Source organism: Lagopus muta, chromosome 2 (genome assembly GCF_023343835.1).
Source record: "Lagopus muta isolate bLagMut1 chromosome 2, bLagMut1 primary, whole genome shotgun sequence".
Taxonomy (NCBI): Eukaryota; Metazoa; Chordata; class Aves; order Galliformes; family Phasianidae; genus Lagopus; species Lagopus muta.
Genome location: NC_064434.1, coordinates 97,240,952 through 97,261,245, shown reverse-complemented (window position 1 = coordinate 97,261,245; position 20,294 = coordinate 97,240,952). Strand labels below are relative to the sequence as shown.

General features: G+C 40.2%; 1 protein-coding gene across 5 annotated transcripts in view; it reads right to left on the bottom strand.

Moving 5' to 3' along the window:
- Nucleotides 1-20,294, bottom strand: part of SPTLC3 (serine palmitoyltransferase long chain base subunit 3) — a 398,986-nt gene that overhangs the window by 224,588 nt on the left and 154,104 nt on the right. For 3 of the 5 annotated variants that reach the window (XM_048935741.1, XM_048935746.1, XM_048935747.1), the window contains exon 1: nt 78-175. The exons of the other annotated variants lie outside the window; for them this stretch is intronic. The gene's annotated coding sequence lies outside the window, so the exon portion shown is untranslated. Of the gene's footprint in view, nt 1-77; nt 176-20,294 lie in introns of those variants that run through there. 5 annotated transcript variants of the gene reach the window in all.

The window sequence follows — 20,294 nt, the reverse complement described above, 5'->3', positions numbered from 1 at the left end:
AGGTTACAGATAAGCAGTATTTAGGTCAGCAAGATTTATAAGCTATATATCAAATCCAACAGACCTCAAACACTTACTTGTTGCTTGCAGACTGTAAGCTTAAACATCCCATGAATCCCAGTGGGATTAGCTCCCCATGGGAACTGCCGGGTTTAGTTTCTGTGGCACAGTGGGCTCATCACTGAAGTGCCCCAGCAGTCTCTATCAGCTGGCATGAGGAGGTGAACTGGGCTGACACCTATGACAAAAAATAACAGTGTTTTGTTCACAAAATGCCAGCTTCCATCACATCAAACTGTGTTATGCGAATGATAGCAGTGCTGCATTCCCTCTGTGCAAGATTTTTGCTTTTCTGTGTGTTAGACCAGCTTTGTGTTGTACATCCCTGTGCTTCGTCCTCCTTACATGTAGATATTTTAATTCATCAGCTGTATTACCCTTCCCTTCGAATCAATCCCTCAGTTGTCTGGCTTGATGCTTTACATCAGTCATGAAGAAGTTGCCACTGAGAATTTTTTCAATTAAGGGAAGGTCTTCCCCTTCCTGCACACAATCAGATCTTCAAAACAAAAATAAAGTGAACTTCTGTTTGAAAGAAGCCTCTGAAACAGGAAGAACGGAAACTGCTGGAGTGGGTCCAGAGGAGGGCCACAAAGATGCTCAGTGGGCTGAAGCACCTCTTTCGTGAAGGCAGGGTGAAGGAATTGAACTCGTTCAGCCTGGAGAAGAGAAGGTTCCAGGGAGACCTCACGGTAGTCTTCCAGTATCTGAAGGGAACTTACAAGCAGGAGGGAGACCAACTTTTTGTCTGATACTGATAAGACAAGAGGAATGGCTTTAAGTTAAAGAGGGGAGACTTAGGTTAGATGTTAGGAAGAAATTCTTTGCTCAGAAGGCAGTGAGACCCTGGCACTGCTGCCCAGAGCTGTGCTGCCCCACCTCTGGAGGCGCTCCAGGCCAGGTTGGATGGGACCTGGACGGCCTGAGCTGGTGGGGGGCTGCTCTAGGTGCCCTGGCTGGAGTGGGACTGGGTGGGTTTTGAAGTCCCTTTCAACCCATGAGATTCTATGATTCTATGATAAGCTCCATACATGGACAATAGCAATTCTTATGAACAAAAAATGGAAAAGCTGGTCATGGAGAAACTGTCTCTCTTAAAGGGTGAGGAAATGTTTTCCCCAGATGAATACAGATGGAAAAGGGACTGCTAAGTTCTTGCAGTTCTTCCTATGCTGCAACACAGCAATGGGGCCAGAAACAATGAGTCTACCTGATGACCTTTACTTACACTATTGGCACAATAGGAAGTACAGAGCTCTCCAAGGGAGATTCCCCAGAATTCAACATCCTCCAAAAGACAGCTGGATAATTGGGCTTGGAAAAGCTACATTTTCAGGCATCACACATCATTTATCTGAGGCCACAATTAAAGGGGGCCAGTGGTAAGTGAGAGAGAGGATGTGGAGGACATACAATGGCAGAAGCATGCTGAAATACTGACTCTGCTGTCTGTAATTGCATAAGTGCTTTCTCAAAAGGATGGGGAGAAATTTCCTAGGAAATTGGCTGTCTGAGGTTATGGAGATAATAACTATTTTCAAAAATCAGCACTGCTGCCAGAAAATAAAGTGGAAAATCTCCCCCATAGAAATGAGAAAAGGCAGAGTCAGGAGTGCTGGAGGAAGAAGAAAATACAGTGATGAGAAAGCTGGGTAAATACTTGGGAAGTCTCCCTTCGTAATACAATCTGCTGCAGGGAGCGTGAAAATTAAACTGGCTCTTGGAAGAGAGGAAACTCAACAAAGCTGCCTTTTTTTTCCTTTTTTTTTTTTTTGAGGAAGGGGATTATCTTGGCTTGGTTCCCTACAGCTACTAACCATGCAAGGGAATTTAATTAAACACTGCTACTTTCCTAATGGTTATGGCTATTCTCTGAGGCTCCCCAGACTTTCCAAATTCTTCAGGATTTGTCTGGAGATGAATTTCTTAATTAACAGCTAGGTTAGGCAAGCAGTAGGGTCTGGATCTTGGTGCCCTGGTCAAATAGGAGCTCTGCTGGCTCATGAAGCTTTGACATAATTCTCTTGAGACGCAGACAGCCAAGAGATTTATTTTGTTTTTTTCTGTTCTTCCACCTCACCTGGAGTTTTCCATTGGGCACAAGCTCTGTGCCACAAGGAACTCTGTGATGTTGCTGTGTGCTCTGTTTCGGAGGGACCGTGTTTCATAGGTCGATCTTTATCTCAGCCTAAAAGCAGGATGTAACACTTAGCCAGCTCACAGGTTAACAGCTTTCTGCTCTTCTGATGGAAAGAGCTCCTATGGGATTAATCAAATTGTTTTGGGTCAGAATGTAGGTTTATGATCTGTCCAGACTCTAAAAAAGTTGGTATCTGGGGTAGCACTCGTCTATTCCTGGTATTTATTTGCTAGTGTACTTCTCAATACACACAATACATCTGATTTCTTGCAGGTGTGACTTCAAACTGAGTATGGCTGACTAAGTGCTCAGAGCTTCCGGGCCTTGTTAAAACACTCCAGCCTTGAAAATACAAAACAGGAAAATGAAAAACAATTAATCTCCTTTTAGACACATTATGAGGTTATCAATTTTTCTACTCAGAAGTTCAGCCAAGTGAACAATAAAAAGTGACCACGGCTTCAAGCTGAGCAAAATAATACGACATTCCTACAACAAAATGCAAGCCTTAACCTCTTTCCCCAACTTCGACTGCTGTGCTGACTCCCCAGAATACTTGATTTGTCAAGAATCCTCAACTTTTGGGCTGCAGATAGGAACCAAAGGGTTAGTGTCAGGAATTTCACTGCATCTAGGAGCTGGCTGCCAGGTGACACTCACATGCAACACGTCTCAGAGGGGCCAAGCAGGTCTGGTGGCACAACACAGGATGTGCTCCAGCTGTCACAATCTGCACCACCAGCAGTGCTCAGCACAACACTCAAAGGCAAAGATACTAATGCTAACGCTACCCACCAGGGCTGCTTCAAGGTGCCCAACTTTAATGCAGCCTGACATGTGGGTATATGCTTAATATTGATGAACAGCTGAACTATTCTTGCTACACCATCCTCTAATCCTTCCATTCTTCCAAAACTACCCAACAACTTGAAGCAGATATTTGGAACTGAATTTTCTACCTGCACAGTGGACTTTTACAAGATTAACTGCAAGAAATAAAGAATGTTACACAGCAACAGGTATTGCTACAAGCCCTACCAAAAATAACAACAGATTCAGACCGGTTTGCCACATTTTACATATATATCTATATTAATAGCTCTCTTATGGTATTTGGCAGGAGATCTGAAGTTTTTATTAACATCATTTTCTTGTCTCATGAATTAAAACAAACAAAAAGTGCACAACTGCTAAGCAAGGTCCTAAGCTGTCATGAATTCTCTCTGGGCATGCTGTAGTTGTAAATCTAAGAGGAGCAAAGTGAAGAAACTACAGCTGTAGAGAAGTAAAAGAGAAGCTATTACTGAGATTTAAAGCAAACAATATCTGTTATGTCCTCCCTGTCAAATGGTGCATACCTGAATGTCCTTCTGCTGTTGTGTTTGTTTTTTTCCAAAATTTGATTTGAGTAACTGATTGATTTTTCTTATGGCATGACGTGATGAAATCTGAACTGACGTTACATTTCGCTAATGTACAGCACCCTTGAGCCAACATCAATTTTGTCTATAATGGCTTTGCAAGGGCAGAGGTCAGTTAGGGGACTTTCCTCTTAGCTCCATCAGAACTTCCTGAGTTTTCATGATAGTGTTTTAAATAAATCAGACTTTCATATTTCAAGAAGAGAGTCAGATTGTGAAAGGTTTCTCATACCAAATAAAGAACAATTTTTAGTTGAATGATATTTTAATAAAAAATGATCAGGAATGACATGATTCAGTCCTTGAATGTGAGTAGAGTGAACATGAAATCTGTTGGGTATACACTGACCGTTTTCCAAAGCTTGGAAAGAGTTAGATTGAAAAGTTATAATTTGTAGATGTATAACTCATACCATGTTGCTGCATTCATCCAACCATTTTGCCTAATTTCACCTTCATTTTGGATTGCATTTCCGCTTAAATTCAGACTACCTGAAGGTTCTTTCAGCACAATAACCTGCCATATGTACACTGTGCTGGGGGACAATGGTATCACACATTGCACATCTCAGCTGACTGTTCTCTTAACTCTGATTCTCCACTCTCTGGGAGTAATGCTGCCTGATGTGAAGAACTAAGGTCATGGCCTTTCTTCCCTGCCAGCCTCCTCCTTCCTTCTTGGGAAAGACTATAACTTGGAACTTCTCAGGAAAGAGGATGCTGCTATGGCATCCCCCTATGTCCCTAGATGAAGGCTGCGCCTCCCAGCCTTAGCAGGAGGCAATTTTGTAACTTCTTTGTTCCCACAGCACTTGGCAATTTTGTCAACTCATTGGCCACTGCAAGCAACTTCCCTGGAAGGATGTCAGCCTAGGACAAATACATTTCCATACACTGTCAGGATGAATTTCACTTACCAAGAATTGCAACAACGTGAATTTGAACTCGCTTGATGGATGGACTAGGTAGAAAAAGCTATTATTTTACAAATACTGGACAGACTAGTCTGTGAAAATCTTTAATTACTATTATTATGGTTTACTGAGTCTGTTTGGGCTCCTACACTTCCCTGTAGTTTTAGCTGAGTCCACTCAAATTCTATTATCTGAGGAGGTTTTCCCACACAACAACAGACAGATCATCCCTAATAATGCTCAAAGTTATCAGCTTGACAGGCACCACCTTTTTATTCTCTTTTTATTTATTTTTCAGCTCAGAGTATAACACAAAGCAAGCTAAGCCTCTTCTGCTTCTGCCTCTGATGAGGTAGAAATCATCCCTGGGATGAGGACTCAGAAATGATATTAAATCAGGGTGGGGGGAAATGTGGATGAGCTCTTTAGCTAGGCTTTCTACAGTGCCACCAGCACCCACTAAATCTTCCCCCTTTTTTCTCAACTGACAGCTGCTTCCCATCATTTCTGTATATTTTTGCTAGGTTAAATGTGTATATACATGAAGTAAATCTATCACGCAGCTGAATTGGCCTTGAGTTCTTACACAACTACAGATGCAAAATACTGTACTTCTTACATGGACTGATCTAGGGTAGCTCCAGCTGAGCTGACCTCAGTATGCATTTGGACTGAAACAGGTTAGGGAGTCACTGCCTGATGCTTTCTGCCCCATGGTATGAATGAAACCTCCAGCTATACACCACAGTAGTGTCCAGAAGACACTACTGCTATAGTGAGATCACAGAATCATACAAACATTAAGGTTGGAAAAGATCACTAAGATCATCATATCAACGATTCACTCATTCCCACCATGTCCACTAATCACATCCCTTAGTGCCACGACTCCACAGTTCTTGAGCACCTCCAAGGATGGTGACTCTACTACCTTCTTGGGCAGCCTGTGCCAGTGAATTGTCACTCTTTCAGAGAATAAATTCTTCCTAGTATCCAACCTGAACCTCCCCTGGAGAAATCTGAGGCCAATCCCTCTTGTCCTGTTACTGTCACGGGGGAGAAGAGACTGACCCCCACCTCTCTAAAGCCTCCTTACAGGCTGCTATAGAGAGCAATAAGGTCTCCCTTGAGATCCCTGTTTTTCATACATTGCCAGTTCCCTCAGACAATCCTCATAAGACTTGTACTCCAGACCCCAGATACCACAACACAGTGTAAGCATGCATCAGCTCCAGCTGTCACCCTTTACTTGGCCAGTGCTCTTCGTCTGCTTGTATGACTCATCCCCAAGCAAGTCCAAGAAAACATAACAAATGGCCTCCTGTATTCTTCCCAGAGAGGATGCTCACAGCAGATATGTATGTATACATATGTATATACATATGTACATATACACACACACACACACACACACACATGCACGTGGTCTTCAGGAGTAGAAAGGAAAAAATCCACACAAACTCTACATTTTCCTGTTTTTTCCCATTCCAATCTCTAATTATTCAGCTATAAAATGCCATGAAAATACCTTATTTTCACAGCCATCCTTAGCAGGTAAAACGTTTGAAGCTGAAGTGTTATCTTAAAAGTGGAAAGGAGGAGGACCTCAATGCTAAGCTTAAACCATCCTAAATTCAAATGTCAGCTCTCTAGGAGACCTAAAATGCATTACTTGGGCTCTAAGAAGTTAAAAGGAAAATAAAAAAAACCCACAACTTTCTACTTCTCTGGCAAATTCTGAAGATTAAGATGCTAAGAATTATGAGTTCTTCAGTTCTTCAGTAATACCTTTCTTCATCACAAAGATCTGGTGAGATTAGATGACTAATTTACTTGCTGATGTGAAAAATATTCAAGTTCAAAGGATTTTTCTTGTCCTTACCTGAACTCTCACTGAAGAGAAATTTTTCAACTGAATAATGACTGCCTTAAAACCAAGTTATAGGTCTCAAGGGAAGGGCATTTAGGGTTTTAATTCTCAGCAGTCACGTCTAATTCCTCAGTGAAAAATACCATGACACCAGAAGAATGAAACTGGTTACTTAGATTGAAAACAAGCTGAACATTTGTCATAAAGAACAGCTTAAAAAGGTAGGGAAAAAGACAGCAAGTTATAAAGTACAAACTAACCCAGCAGCTAACAGAAGAAAAAATAAAATCACAGGTCCATGGGATTCATTTTTCTGATAGATTTTCTGCTTCTATCCACTGCAATTAATTTGGTCAGATGATTTGCAACAGGCTTATTTCTCTTGATCCCCAAGAGTCTTAAAGTTATAAGGCTGGGTAACGATCTTCAGCCCCAGAGAGGCTTTTCCATAGTTATGAGAGCACTTGCTGGCAAAGCAGAGTGATTTTCATCACTGGCTTGACTGCATTGAATCAGCAGAGATTACTTAAAATCAGAGACCTGGAACCTCTCAGGGGTTTTGTGACAGCCTATTCCAAAGTCTGGCATTGTTCAGCTCAAGAAAACTTCTTTTATGGAATTTCCCATGGAAAGCCAGTCTAATTGTAGATCAAGAAATACACCTTGCTCCCATGTTATGCTCTGGAACCCACACCAACAGGGAAACTAGTGATCTTTCCTGAATAATAATTTTTCTAGAGATGAAGAAATAAGTCAAATGCTCTAATATTGCAAAAGCAAGAGTTCTTATATGAAATTGAATATAGAAATATTGGGATTCTACAAGAAAATCCCTTGAAGCAAGATATTGAACTGGCTTCTGTGCATTTCTCAGCTTCCTGCCTTGTGCCTAATAGATGCATGTCCCACAAATGCCTCCAAGCAAGTGATGATTACTTCATCATGAGGCTGACAGTGTTCAACGAGACCCAAACGGATGTGGCAGAGGTGGTCACTTTTTGCTGCACCAACATTGCTGCTGCTGTGCTCCTCTCCTGTATTGTTCATTAGATCTTTTTCAAGCATATTTCTGAAAAGGACCTGAAATAAGTTGTACATTAAGCAAGTAAAACTTTTGTAAGCACTGCAGCAGTGTCAGAAGGTAAGAACTTATTCTCAAAACAGCCTTATTCTCACATCCAAGGGGATATCTAGGTACCAAACACCTGTTTTGTGGAATCCACATGGATATCAGTGGCAGAGGCAGTGAGAGCAATGATAGCCCAGAGCACTCGTGAGGCTCCCGAGGGATGGCAGATGTGGGCTAACATTGCCAGTGAAATGCTCTGTACAAGAAGTGTCGCAGCTCAGTGGATTAACTGTTCTCATTAGAAACCCAGGGCACTTTTGTATTATTCCTACACGAATTTGAGTTTCATTCAAACCCAAATGCTCACTCTGCTAAGATGAATCACGCTTCATCCGTTCTCCATTGTTGCCAGAACTCATTTTCCCTATTGTTCTTCTATAAATTAGGGTAATTCATTCAGAAATGAAATTCAGTCCTATACAAAGGCCTTGGCAAACCTAAATGCTGTTGAAGGAAAAACAAGGGATGCTAGCTCTCCTAATATAGGGAATTTCACTGTAACTTCTTTTGGCCAAGTTTCATAATTAACTTTGAAGCAGCCTCATTAGAAGCAATCTCTGTGCTCTAGTCCACCTTAAGTATAAAAAAAATAGTAAAAATGTACTGTTTTCCTCCTTTTTCTTGCTTATTTTTGTCTAATTGTTAATAGTTTTAATTAACACCCGAGTTTCTCAGCAGCACACCATCTCCTCCTTTTTCATTACAGGTGTTAATTGCAGACTCAAAAGATGAAGAAATTGAGGTAAACGTCAAAAGAAGTGCAACACTGCTGGATGTGCAGAAGGAAATTACTTGCACAGTTGTTTTATTTGGGCTTTGCTTGTTGTATAACAAAGTCTTAAATCTACTTTATGTATATATGTATATATAAAGAGACATACATCCTACCTATGTGTATTGTTTTTTGCAATGCATTTCAAGCTATTTTCTTTTTTCCAAATATATATTTGTTTTTATCAGACACACCGTGTTCAGAACGGCTCGCAGTCAGACCCTAAGGACACAAGTCTATGTTTTTATTATCAATATTGATTTTGGAAGATTTTATCAGTAGTTAGCCTTGTACAGACCAAATTTTGAGGGGTTCTAAAATCTTGACCTAATCAATATCAGTTACCTCTGCATAAACCATGCAAATAGTTACATATACATGGACAGCAATGCTTTCCACTTCACGGAGCTCCACTCATGGACACAAAAGAAATCAATGCAACAAAAGTGCAGCAGACAGCTTGAGATGGAAATCTCTCTAATTTTCCTAGCCTGCCTTGCCAGAATTTGCAGATCATTGCCCCCATCCTTGTTCTAAGCCATGGCAAGAACAAGACCGTAGCATAATTTGTCTGGTGTTTGATGTGTCTTCAAGGTGCACTGTGTCTCCAGTGTTATATTTCCTTGCATTTTCCAAAACGTAAAAGTCCATTAACTCCCAGCTAAGTGGAGGCTCTGTTGTCCTGGCCAGTCACCTCCATGCCCCACCAACACAGCTCTAACATCACCCTGAAGCCCTATACACCACATATGGTTTAGATGGGACCTGCCCAGCCATGGTGATGAGTGAAGGAAGTTTCTTCTCCCTGCTTGCCAGAGAGCATGGGAAGAATGGCTGGGAGCTCAGAACACTCACCTGCATTGACAGTAGTCATTATCTGCCAGGTAATGATGAAGCACAGGCTTTTTAATATTCTTCTATATTAAGTTCATAATTTTAGATAATGAAGAAAACAGACATCTAGTAGATCGTGACATGTTCCTTACCTGCCCAGCACTGAACCATGAAGTGCATAAATATTCATAAGAGCATTGTCCATACTAAATTTGAATGATATAGTAGTCTCCATTTTATAGCTTCCATCTGTACTGCTCTTGCCCTAAGTCATACTGTCCTTAGTATTCATGACACTTAAATAACTAAGACTTATTTATTCTTACCTCTAGTCAGATTTTTACTCATTAACATGCAGGTATATCTTCATCTACAAGCTCTGTCATTCTTTATTTCCTTAGAAATCCTTCCAGTTTTCATTCTGCATCACTTTTCCTTCTGTGTCCCACTGAAAAACAAACAATCAAATCAAAACTCACATGTACCGCATGTTACATGCACACGTGCCTCATGCTGAGTAAAACACAGTAATTACCAATAATGGTATTTCAACCTACCTAATGTCATCTCTAAAGAAAACAGAACCCTAAAAAAGAAAAACCGTGGATGAAGCAAGAGTGTTCAACAAAGAATGGACAGATGAGTACTTTGTTGTCGAGACAAACAATAAGGCGCTATGCTTAATTTGTAAGGAAGTTGTGTCAGTTTTCAAAGATTACAGTTTGAGAAGACATCATGTGCAAAAACATGCTGCCAAATTTGATGCCTATCAAGGAATGTTTTGTAAAGACAAAATAGTGAAACTGAAAAAAAGTGTCATCTCAGAAGAATCTTTCAAAAAAGTGTTACAACTCAAACTCTAAGCTACTTAGGTGGCAGCAAGTCTGACTGCAAAAGAATCAACTGTTTACTGATGATGAGTTTATCACAGAATAACAGAACTGCAGGGGTTGGAAGGGACCTCCAGAGATCATCGAGTCCAACCAATTATCAGGCAAAGTATGGAAAGCATGGGTGATATAATTTATCCTGACAAAATAAATAAATAAATAAGTAAACCAAACAAACAAAAAAACCCAGATTTTTCCAAAATCAGTCTTACCAGACTATAGCCAGGCCAACTGAAGAAACAGGAACAGATATCAAAGGTGATTTGGGGACTAAAGTTGCTAATTTCAAATTTTACACTTTGGCAACAGATGAGACTATTAATGTTACAGGTGCATCTCAACTTGTCATTTTTATTAGAGGTATTGGTAACAAATACAATGGCTACTCTGGTGCCATTAAAAGACACAACTAAATCTCTTGATTTATATGGAGCAGTAAAAATTACATTACAGTGATTTTCTGTAACTTTACCAACATATCTGGTGTAGCTACTGATGGAGCACCAATGATGATTGGTAAAAAAAAAAAAAAAAGACTTCTAAAATCAACAGAAGGCATAAAGAGGAAATAGAAGGAATAGAAGTTGCACTGGCAACTCACATTTGATGAGATATCACTGCATTGGATATCAAGAAAATTTATGTGTGAAAGCTTTAAAAATGGATAATGTTGTGCAAATCATCATCAAAGCTTTGAAGTTCATAAAATCTGAATGACTGAATCATCTCAAATTCCAGGAGTTCTTTAGAAGTATGGATACTGATTCTGGGGACATCATTTACTTTTTTGAAGGAAGGTGGCTAAGTTGAGGTAAAAGCCTAAAAATATTTTACAATTACCGAACTGAAATCAAATCATTTATAGAATCCAAAGGAGAATTTGTGTCAGAACTTTAAAATTTAAAATAGCTCATAGATTCAGTTTTTTTTGGTGGATTTGATTTAAGTGTGCTTTTTAAATGATTTAAGTGTGCCTATTGAAGCTGAAAATCAACTTATCTATGCTATACTTCAAATCATAACTACATTTGAAATGAAACTTTAATTATGGCAAACTTGAGTTACGGCAAAAAATTTCATGCAGAACTACATTCTGTGAACAGTGAAAACTATGAAGCTGTACTTTCTGTTTTGATAAAGGAATTTGAGAATAGTTTGTAAGAGTGCTGAAAAGATCATCAATTTTTTGTTACATCTGCAACTCCATTTTCAGTCAACATAAAGAAATTGCCTGGGAATTTTCAAATGGAATGTATAGCACTGCAATCAGACATTCAAGTCAAAGAAAAATTTGATCATGTCTCTTCACTGGACTTTTATAAGCCCTATCTTATCAGAGAGAAACATCCCTTGCTTCACAATCATGCCTTATTTCATGTCATTGCTTTTTGGCAGTACATTCATTTGTGAATAACTATTTTCCAGGATGAAAGCATTAAAGCATTAGATCAAAAATCTCTGGTGAGTGCCTTGAAAATTCAGTAAGAATTGCAATCACTTCCACTGAAACAGATATTGATGCATTAGCTTTGCAAAAACAAGGTCAAAATATCCCACTCATCTTACTTTTTTGTTGCCCTCTATTTATTTACATTTTAACAAAAAAACACAAGAAAATAAAATAAGTTTGGTTACTGATAAACGTAACTATATTATATAATTCATATATGGCCCAAGACAATTCCTCTTCACTCAATGCAACCCAGGCAAGCCAAAAGTTTGGATACTCATGGCTTAGGGGATCTCCATAGTTCAGATGGCTTTCATAATCCAGTGTTTTCACTTGTGCTAGAGAAAGGATTCTGCATTGCTAGTTCAGATCTAGGCTATAGAATGATGACATCTTTCCATATCCCTGTCTCCGTATGACTGAATTTCACCTAAAAAAATCACTGCTTTCTATTTTTCAAAGCTAAGTTTCTTTATAATTTGCGTATATACATTACATATATATATGTTCTTTCAACACTCCCTCCCAACCCCCATTAGTACATTCTAATTTGCATTATTCTGTCACAACAAACTCCTTTTCTTTCCTCACTCCCCATTCCAGTCCAATTCTCCATTCCCTAAGAGAAACTGCAATAATTTGCTAGGAAATCCCTCAGGAAAGGTTCACTTGATTTAACTACAGCATTTTGCAAACCTTTCCAATTTAAGCCCTTGAAAAGAGTCTCAGGAGGAATGCTGTTACACACAGCCTCAATTTTTCTCAAAGAAGTCCTTGTCTGCCCATCAGATGCTCAGTTCATATTTGCTTTGGTCCTCAACTATGCCTTCATAACCCATACACTCTCCTTTTCCTCTGCATTCCAAGTAAAGCAGCAGATCACTTACGCCCCTTAGTTCCTTCACCATCTTCTTCAGCCAGTACACAAAGAGCAGAAGCTGAGATCTGGGAGACATTTGCACAGGCAGAAAATTTTGCAGAGGTTGTAGCATTTGGGGCACAGGCTGGCAGCTTTGATGAGCACTGATGGCTAGATGACAAAACCCCATTTGGCTCACCACTTGTTTCCCTCTGCTTTTTCACTAATCTAGCTTTATACTTCGTTCCTTCCACTTGCTTTCTGCTTTCAGCTGTTGAGTCCTCCCCTGTGAAATGCTGCTCTCCCTTCATGGATTTTCTTCTTCAAGGTTTAGTTTTTCTTCCCTTTTTTTTTTTTTTAAATTTTATTTTAAATTTCCATTTTTCCTAAAGGAACTAAGACCTATTCTGCTTTAATCACTGCTCCAGTTAGCATCCTCCAGCCTTCTTCCAGCCCCTTTCATTTTCACTGCTTCCTCCCAGTGGAGCTGGCCCGCTCAATTCCATAACTCCCTCAAGTTTACTTTCTTAAATGTACTGCTGTGTGCATAATTCATCTCTAAATCGAATTTGTTTCCTACAGGGATAATCATACAACCTTCCTTAGCATGCCTTTGAATCGGTTGTTATCCTTTCCTTCCTGGTAGTTCCATCTATAAAGATATATATTTGAGGCAGGAAAGCTACAGGACAGAATAAAACCAGGACTACCTTTAAATCTATTGTTTTTTGTTTTCCTCACTCTTAAAATGATGAGCTAAGTGGCTTATCACATTAATTTTTTGAGCCATTACATTAATAGTGTAGAGTCTAATTTAGAAGCAAAGCTAACACATAAGTAAACCAAGCAGCACAGATGACAAAATTATCACACCTTCTCTGGTACTGGCAAGCAGAGTGAGGGCTGAGCGCTTGCACATGTGGCTTACTTGCATTAGTGTGAGAACAAGGACTTTGGGAAAAAATATACTGTATTTTATTATTCAAATTGGATTTGTTTTTGTGTCAATTCATATGACACAACATACATTTTTGGGGAACATGCTTACATGCATCTCTGATATGGACTTATCTTTCAAATTATCACAGAAGAAACAGTGATGAAGAGCAGCCATGCAACTGTGCTGCCTTTACATGTGCTTACTTCAGAGTGAGGGATAAGAGAGACAAAAACAACCCAAACAGACAGAAAACAGAGCATGACTTTTTGTAAGATATATACATGAAGAGTTTCCTACAGCACAGCTACATCCCTGGGCTTCACGCTGCTCCTAAAGTACAAAAAACATATATACAAAGTACCTCATATATCAGCTTGTTGGATTTTATTGCAAGAAATCCATCAGCCATCATATTACCATGCAAATCCTCTTACTGCCTTGACTGACAACAGCATTTCAGAAATATATGTGTTTTAAAAAATAATATTAACCTGGAAATAAGTTATTTCTTTCATGCACGTCACCAGCTCCCATTAACAGTAATGAGGATTTCTGTGTAGGAAAGTAAGAATGGACTGCTCACTCGTTTGCCTTACTTAGGAGGGTAAGCTGTGAGTTGCACACACACACACACACACACATATATATATCTCCTTTTTTTTTTCTTTGTCCTGGCTTAATTTATATATATATGTGTGTGTGTGTATATATATATATATATACACAAGATATATATATATCTTGAGAGATTAAAGCAGGAAGTCAGGACAAAAGAAAAAGAATCCCAACATGCATACACATACACACACACACACACACACAAAGACCCACTAAGAATTGGAATATTTCCATTAAGGAAAGGTGCAGAATTATATATCTGCTTGCTCTCTGGTAGCCTCCTGAATCAATGGGACACAGTCCCTCTTATCTCTGCCCTGATGCTGTGGGAAGGCAGCCACCAGCCAGCAGCTGGGAGCAGGACAGAGCTGCAGCTAGTGCGCATGGAATATGCTGGAAACTGAGAAAACTGCAATCATTCTTTGCCTTGGAAAATGTAATTACTCTGCATATGTAATTTCCCGATCATAAATTTCAAATCTTTTTCTCTACTGCAATCTTTCATAAAATGGATTTCTTTTGAATTCTGTATTTAAATCACAGTCATTCAGCTCCAAAAAGCTCCAGAGATAAAGGCTATTTTGTGGTCTTTTCTCCCTCTTTCTGTACAGAAGTCTTCATAGCTTCCTCTCTTTTTAAGAGCAAAGTAAAGAATGGTTTCCAACATTAAACTCCATCACTTAAATATTACATAAAGTAGCAAGCCTGCTGGTTTGTTTTTTAATTTATTACATTTCCATGGTTTAGGGTATTCTTATCCTCTGCCACTACATGAGAGATCCAAAAGAATACAGGCAAATTTCAGACTAAGGAAAGAAGCTTTTAATTTCACTGCTCAGGGTGATGGAAAGAATCAATCCCACACTAGCAACCCTTCCTTATCATAAAAAGAGCTAAGAGGTGGGACTGGTTTCAAGGAGCTTAGCTTGTGGTGCTAAGTGTCAACATCAATTACAAAGGAACAAAGATTTCATGAACCTGCAAACACCACAGGGAACCCTATTAGCTGTGCTGACAGGCAGTTCTCTAAATGGCTCTCTCAAAGCAATTTCTGTGTAGGTCCCCCTGCTACAACACTATTTAGCACCACTCTTACCCCCTCCTCTTCCTCCTGCCACCAATCCTGGTGATGTGTCTATCCCGACAGCCTCCAGCTCTGGTATCTGCATGGCAACCAGGTACGTGTGTTAGGGGCACTGAGGAGAAGCTACAGCTCTGGTGATACCAGCTGGGATGTGCAGGAGAGCACAGTCATTCACAAAGACGTCTAAGGTAAGGATTCTGCTTCCGCCACAAAAAGCAAATGGCCTTCAAATTAATGTTGTTGGATAAACAGAAGAGAAAAAAAAAAAAGGCTTGCTGCGCACCTTGAGTGCCTCTGAAACTTCAGACCATGTAGGGAAGCTCAGCTGTCAGGTGAAGCATGAGGTCAAGCATGTTTTGAATTCATCCATTCAGTAGTGTTGAAAAGATAAAGACTTATAATGGAATATAAGATGCAAGACATAACCAAATCCAATGATATGTTACACCTAAAGGGGAGGGAAAGAGCTGGATATACTGTGTGTTGTATGTGTTCCAGGAGACAAATAAGTGATTGGAAACTTATTCACACACTCCACAGGCTTCTGCCTTCACTAAATGGTGGGTAATAAACCTTATTGGATTTCACATTTTGTGGGAAATTACTCTTTCATAGCTTTGTCCTTTTAAGGGGCGCTCATTTAGTAAAATATTATATAGGTTTTATTGCATCAAAAGGAATAAAAGATTTTAAATGAACATTAATGCTCTCTCAAAGTGCAAGAGCCAGGGACTTCAAGCCAAATTCACAGCAAGAGTCAGGAATCTTTCATCAGCTTTGTGCATTCAAAAAGAAAAACTTTGAGTATAGAAGAGAATATTTCATTTTAATAATAGTTAGGTCTCCTTTCTTCTTTTATTCACACAGGTAACATCTTTCACCTCCCTTCAGCTTTCCTTGTCTTCAAGTTTCTATTAAACCTCCTCACTCTCCTCCTTTGACTCCTCTTTCCTTCTGCCCAATACACCAGTTCCAGCAAAGAACATGCAAAGAACTTCCCATCCTATTTCAGAAGTGTCTGTCTGGCGCTCACCACTTGTATATTTCCTTTTTTTTCCCTGCCCAAAGGCTATTTATCAACACATGTGGGAATTGTAAAATAACAGTCTCTGTCTGTGGCATTATTGTTCCTGAACAGAGGAAATACTATAAAAGCAAGAAAAACCTCTTACTCCCTCACTTTCCAAGGCTCACAAGCAATTTCCCCGAGGCAAGTCAAACTGACAAGTTCATGAAGATTTCCCATGGATCTACAGACACTGCCTTCTCTCATACTGCCAACTACAAAGACAGTTCAAGCATCCACAGTTTGTGTTTCATACAATCTTACTTTACCCAGGTATATTTTCATAGGCAGCTGCTTTCTGCACCTCTGCCATGGCCGTGTCCAGCATCCCAGCACAGGTCAGTTATTCAGCACGGATGCATCTTCTCCAGGTGGTGCCTATTCTTTACTGACTACCTTGTTCTCTTCTTTGTCTAACTTGATGCCATTCCCCCTTCCTTCTGCAAGTTCTCCTGCAGAAAATTTAATCATCAGAATGGCTTAGGTTGAAAGGTACCACGAAGTTAATCTAGTTACAAACCCCCCAGCTGCAAGCAGGGTTGCCAACCACCAGATCTGGTTGTCCAGGCCCCTCCAACCTGGCCGTGAACACTCCAGGGATGGGGCACCCTCAACCTCTCTGGGCAGCAGTGCCAGGACCTCACCACCCTCTCTGCAAAAAACTTCCCCCTACATCTAATCTAAATCTCCCTTCCTATTGTATCTACCCATGTAAAAAGTTGATTTCCCTCCTGTAACAATGACAATTATGGCAAATCCAGCCTCCTCACATGCACGCACCTAACCTCTGGGAGCAGATCAGTAGGTGAATGAGCCACTGCCTTTGAGATGCACAGTCAAGGATACTACTCAATCAAGGGAAGTAAAATCTTTCCATTAATTTCTATTTCTCAGACATACAACCTAATCTAAATGCACACCAGTGACACAGACTGGAGTTACTATCAGAGGCCAACATGCTCAGCTCCTTGTAGGTCTAGGGCTGGTTGTAGCAAAGTCTTTAAATGGGCACAGTGTCCCCCGGATTTAATCATACCAAACAGCATTTTTATGTTTCAAGATACTTATATACAATCAAGAGCAAGCCTCCAATTAGGTAACGAAATTGCCGTTTCTGTTCTTATTCAAATCTTCCAATTCCAATTCAGTAATGAACTTTGTTTTCTGTGACTCAAAGAATGATTTGCTTTGTTTCACATGTCTCAGCATCTAAAGAAGCTTTGACAAGGAGCATACCTAGAGTTTCTGATACAAGTATAATAAATCTAATGTTGTCAAGCATGGTGGCATTTTTATTTTATTTTCAAAGAGAATTTAATCTAACTTCCCAGGGGATTCTTCTCTCATGTCATAACAAAGTCTGGCTTGTAATGGATTTCCCATTTTTCTTTCTGTCTCGAATAATGACAAAATTGCTGCACAGAGAAGCAGCATTCTATGATATGGCACAGAATGCAAGCGGGAAGTGACAGTTGTCTCAGAACGGCATCACAGGTCCAGCATCTGAAAGCTAGCATCATGGGTACTCGACTGGTTAACATCTCACTGCCATTGCTTTCCACCAGACTTGGAGCACAAGGAAAGTCCAAGTGGAATAGGAAAGAAAACAGATAACAGAGGAAAATAAAGAAAATACATAAATCAATAAGTAGCACTTAGGGACCAAACTTTCAATTGATAAAACGTTGGTACAAAATGGCTGAGAATCTGGTTCAAAATATTCATCTCCACATGTCATTCTACATTAAGGATTTTTTTTAAATTAGATTTATTTCAAGCAATAGTATTTAATGGAAATTGTGCATCCCTTTGGGAAGAAGACTACTGTTATACTCCATTGTAAACCTTTATGAATCAAAGGATTAAAAGCCACTTCTCTCTTCAATGACATAATTTTCTTCAACCAATTTTAAAAACCTTTCACTGCTGCAGAGCATCCTCATAAAAGTAATATTTTCTCCTGTAATAGGTATGACTGGATCTATTTTACTAGCTCAAAAATTGCACAGGACATTCTAGCAGAAAGTTAAGCTTGTGCTCACTGTACACAAAGTCATATTTGCCACTTAAAAAAAAAAAGTGAAGCTTTTTCCTCTGTGTTTTGCATCGCAGACCTCAGGCAAGGAGTTCAGAACTCAGTAATTAGTGGGTGAGCAACCTCACACTTGCAGTACCTCATGTTCTGTAACACTGATGGTAGCAAGAAATCATCATGGGAACCCAGAGGTAATAGTCCTGCTCGTATTTCAGTATGCATTTAACAAATCTTAATTTGCTCTGTTGGCTCCAACAGCTCAGATCTTTTATTTAAGAAGTCGTTTCCTATCAAGCCTGATCAAGACCCAAGGTCCTTCATACAGCCCTTGTGGATGCTGCTGTCTCTTCTTCCTGCTTACTGTTAACAGTACCTGCTGGGTCTTCTCTGCAGCCAATCCCAAAGCACTCAGCAAGAAGACTATGGCCATTATTTTCATTCAACGGGTGAAAAAAACTGAGCAACAGACAGATGACTTGCCCCATGCCCAGTGGACACAGCAAGGTGGGTGCTGCAGAGGCTCCAGCCTCACAGCTGAGCTGCTCTGTGCTAACACAGACAGGGAGAGAGGGAGTTGTGTAATTGTTCTGAAAGCTTGCCAAGCAGCTTGTTTACAGAGTTAAACTGTCTGCAGTATAATTTAACACAGGGAGAACTATGCAGTTTTCTGTTACTTGTGATACAAGGTAGCTCATTTTCTCATCCTAATGTGACAGGAGAAAAGTGACCACATGGATGGAGCAGCTGCTGAATGCAGCTAGATGTCTGCTCTGTTCCATATCTCAAGGTACCTGGGTCTCTATTCCAGGTGCACACAGATTGAAAAGATGCTGAACTAAAAGGGATTCAGAATGAAAGTGAGAAGAAGTTGCAAATTCGATCACTGCAAGACCCAACTTCAACACCTCTTGGTTGCCACAGTCCTGATTTAAGAGCCCATCTTCCTCCATACCTTGCAGTATCCCTTACACTATCTTGCCCCTTCAAAGCACAGAGACATCGATAATAGCAGCCTGCTGCTGGATTCAGATATCATCTGCATCTCTCTCTATGATGTTTGCAGCAGTTTTTTGTTCATACCAAGAAACACTGAGTCCTTCATGTCAGATATTATGAAAAATTTCTTCTCAGAAAGAATGGTCAGGCACTGGCACAGGCTGCCCACAGAGGTGGTGGAGTCGCCGCCCCTGGAGGCATTCAAGAAGTGTGGAGATGTGGCATTGAGGGATGTGGTTAGTGGGCATGGTGGGGATGGGTCAGTAATTAGACATGATGATCTTAGTGGTCTATTCCAACCTTGATGTTTCCATAATTTTTTCGAAAGCCAGCCAAAGTGTTTGTTTTCTCCTTCCCAGCTGCTACAAGAACTGATGTAAAAGGTAAGAAAGAACCTGCAGGACCCTAAGTGAGAGCTGAGTCAGACTTGGAGCTTATCCATACCCATCATTCTGCTGCAGAGAGAGGTGCAGGAGAGGTCTCTGTTATCAAAAGGGCATCCTGTCCATATGACTCTGAACCACAGTGTTCTTCCTGTGAATAGGACAGTTTCTCCTTGTATACCTTACACCTACTATCTCACAGTAAATTCTTTCCTTTTCCTGCACCTCACTTTCCCACTCTTAGTGGAAATGCCAGTCCCAGCCACATTAACCTTGCTAGGCCAGCATTGCAGCAGGGATAAAGCTCTGCTTGCCAGGGGCTGCTGGAAGATGCTGCCATGAGTGGTTTCAATCTACCCTCCTCCCATCCCTCCCGTCCCTACTTTCTCTTTTTATTTTTGAGAGGTTGGAATATCACAGGATAAAGAGACTGCAGCTGTGTTGGGGAAAAGAAACCAGTCACGCCTCAGCAATTTATGGACAATTTCCCATTAATAAGAGATAATGGAGTGCAGTTCAATGGGTTTGCAGTTGTACACTCGCTCTTTGAGAATATGGAGGGGAATCTGACAACAGTTTGCTCTTCTCAGAAATGGCATTAACATGATTTTGTATATCCCATTGTACACAGGAGGTTTGGACAGTCTGAAATGGTTTAACAGCCTATTAGAAAAGCGCAGGTGTACCCAGTTATTGAAATGACCCCAAATACTGTTACTGCAAGGGAAACATCTGATACACATTACCCATGAGCTCACAGCTCCCACCTCCATGTGCTCAGCTGGCCAGCACACAGTGCAGAAGCAAAGTTCTGCTGGTCACAGTGAGTACAG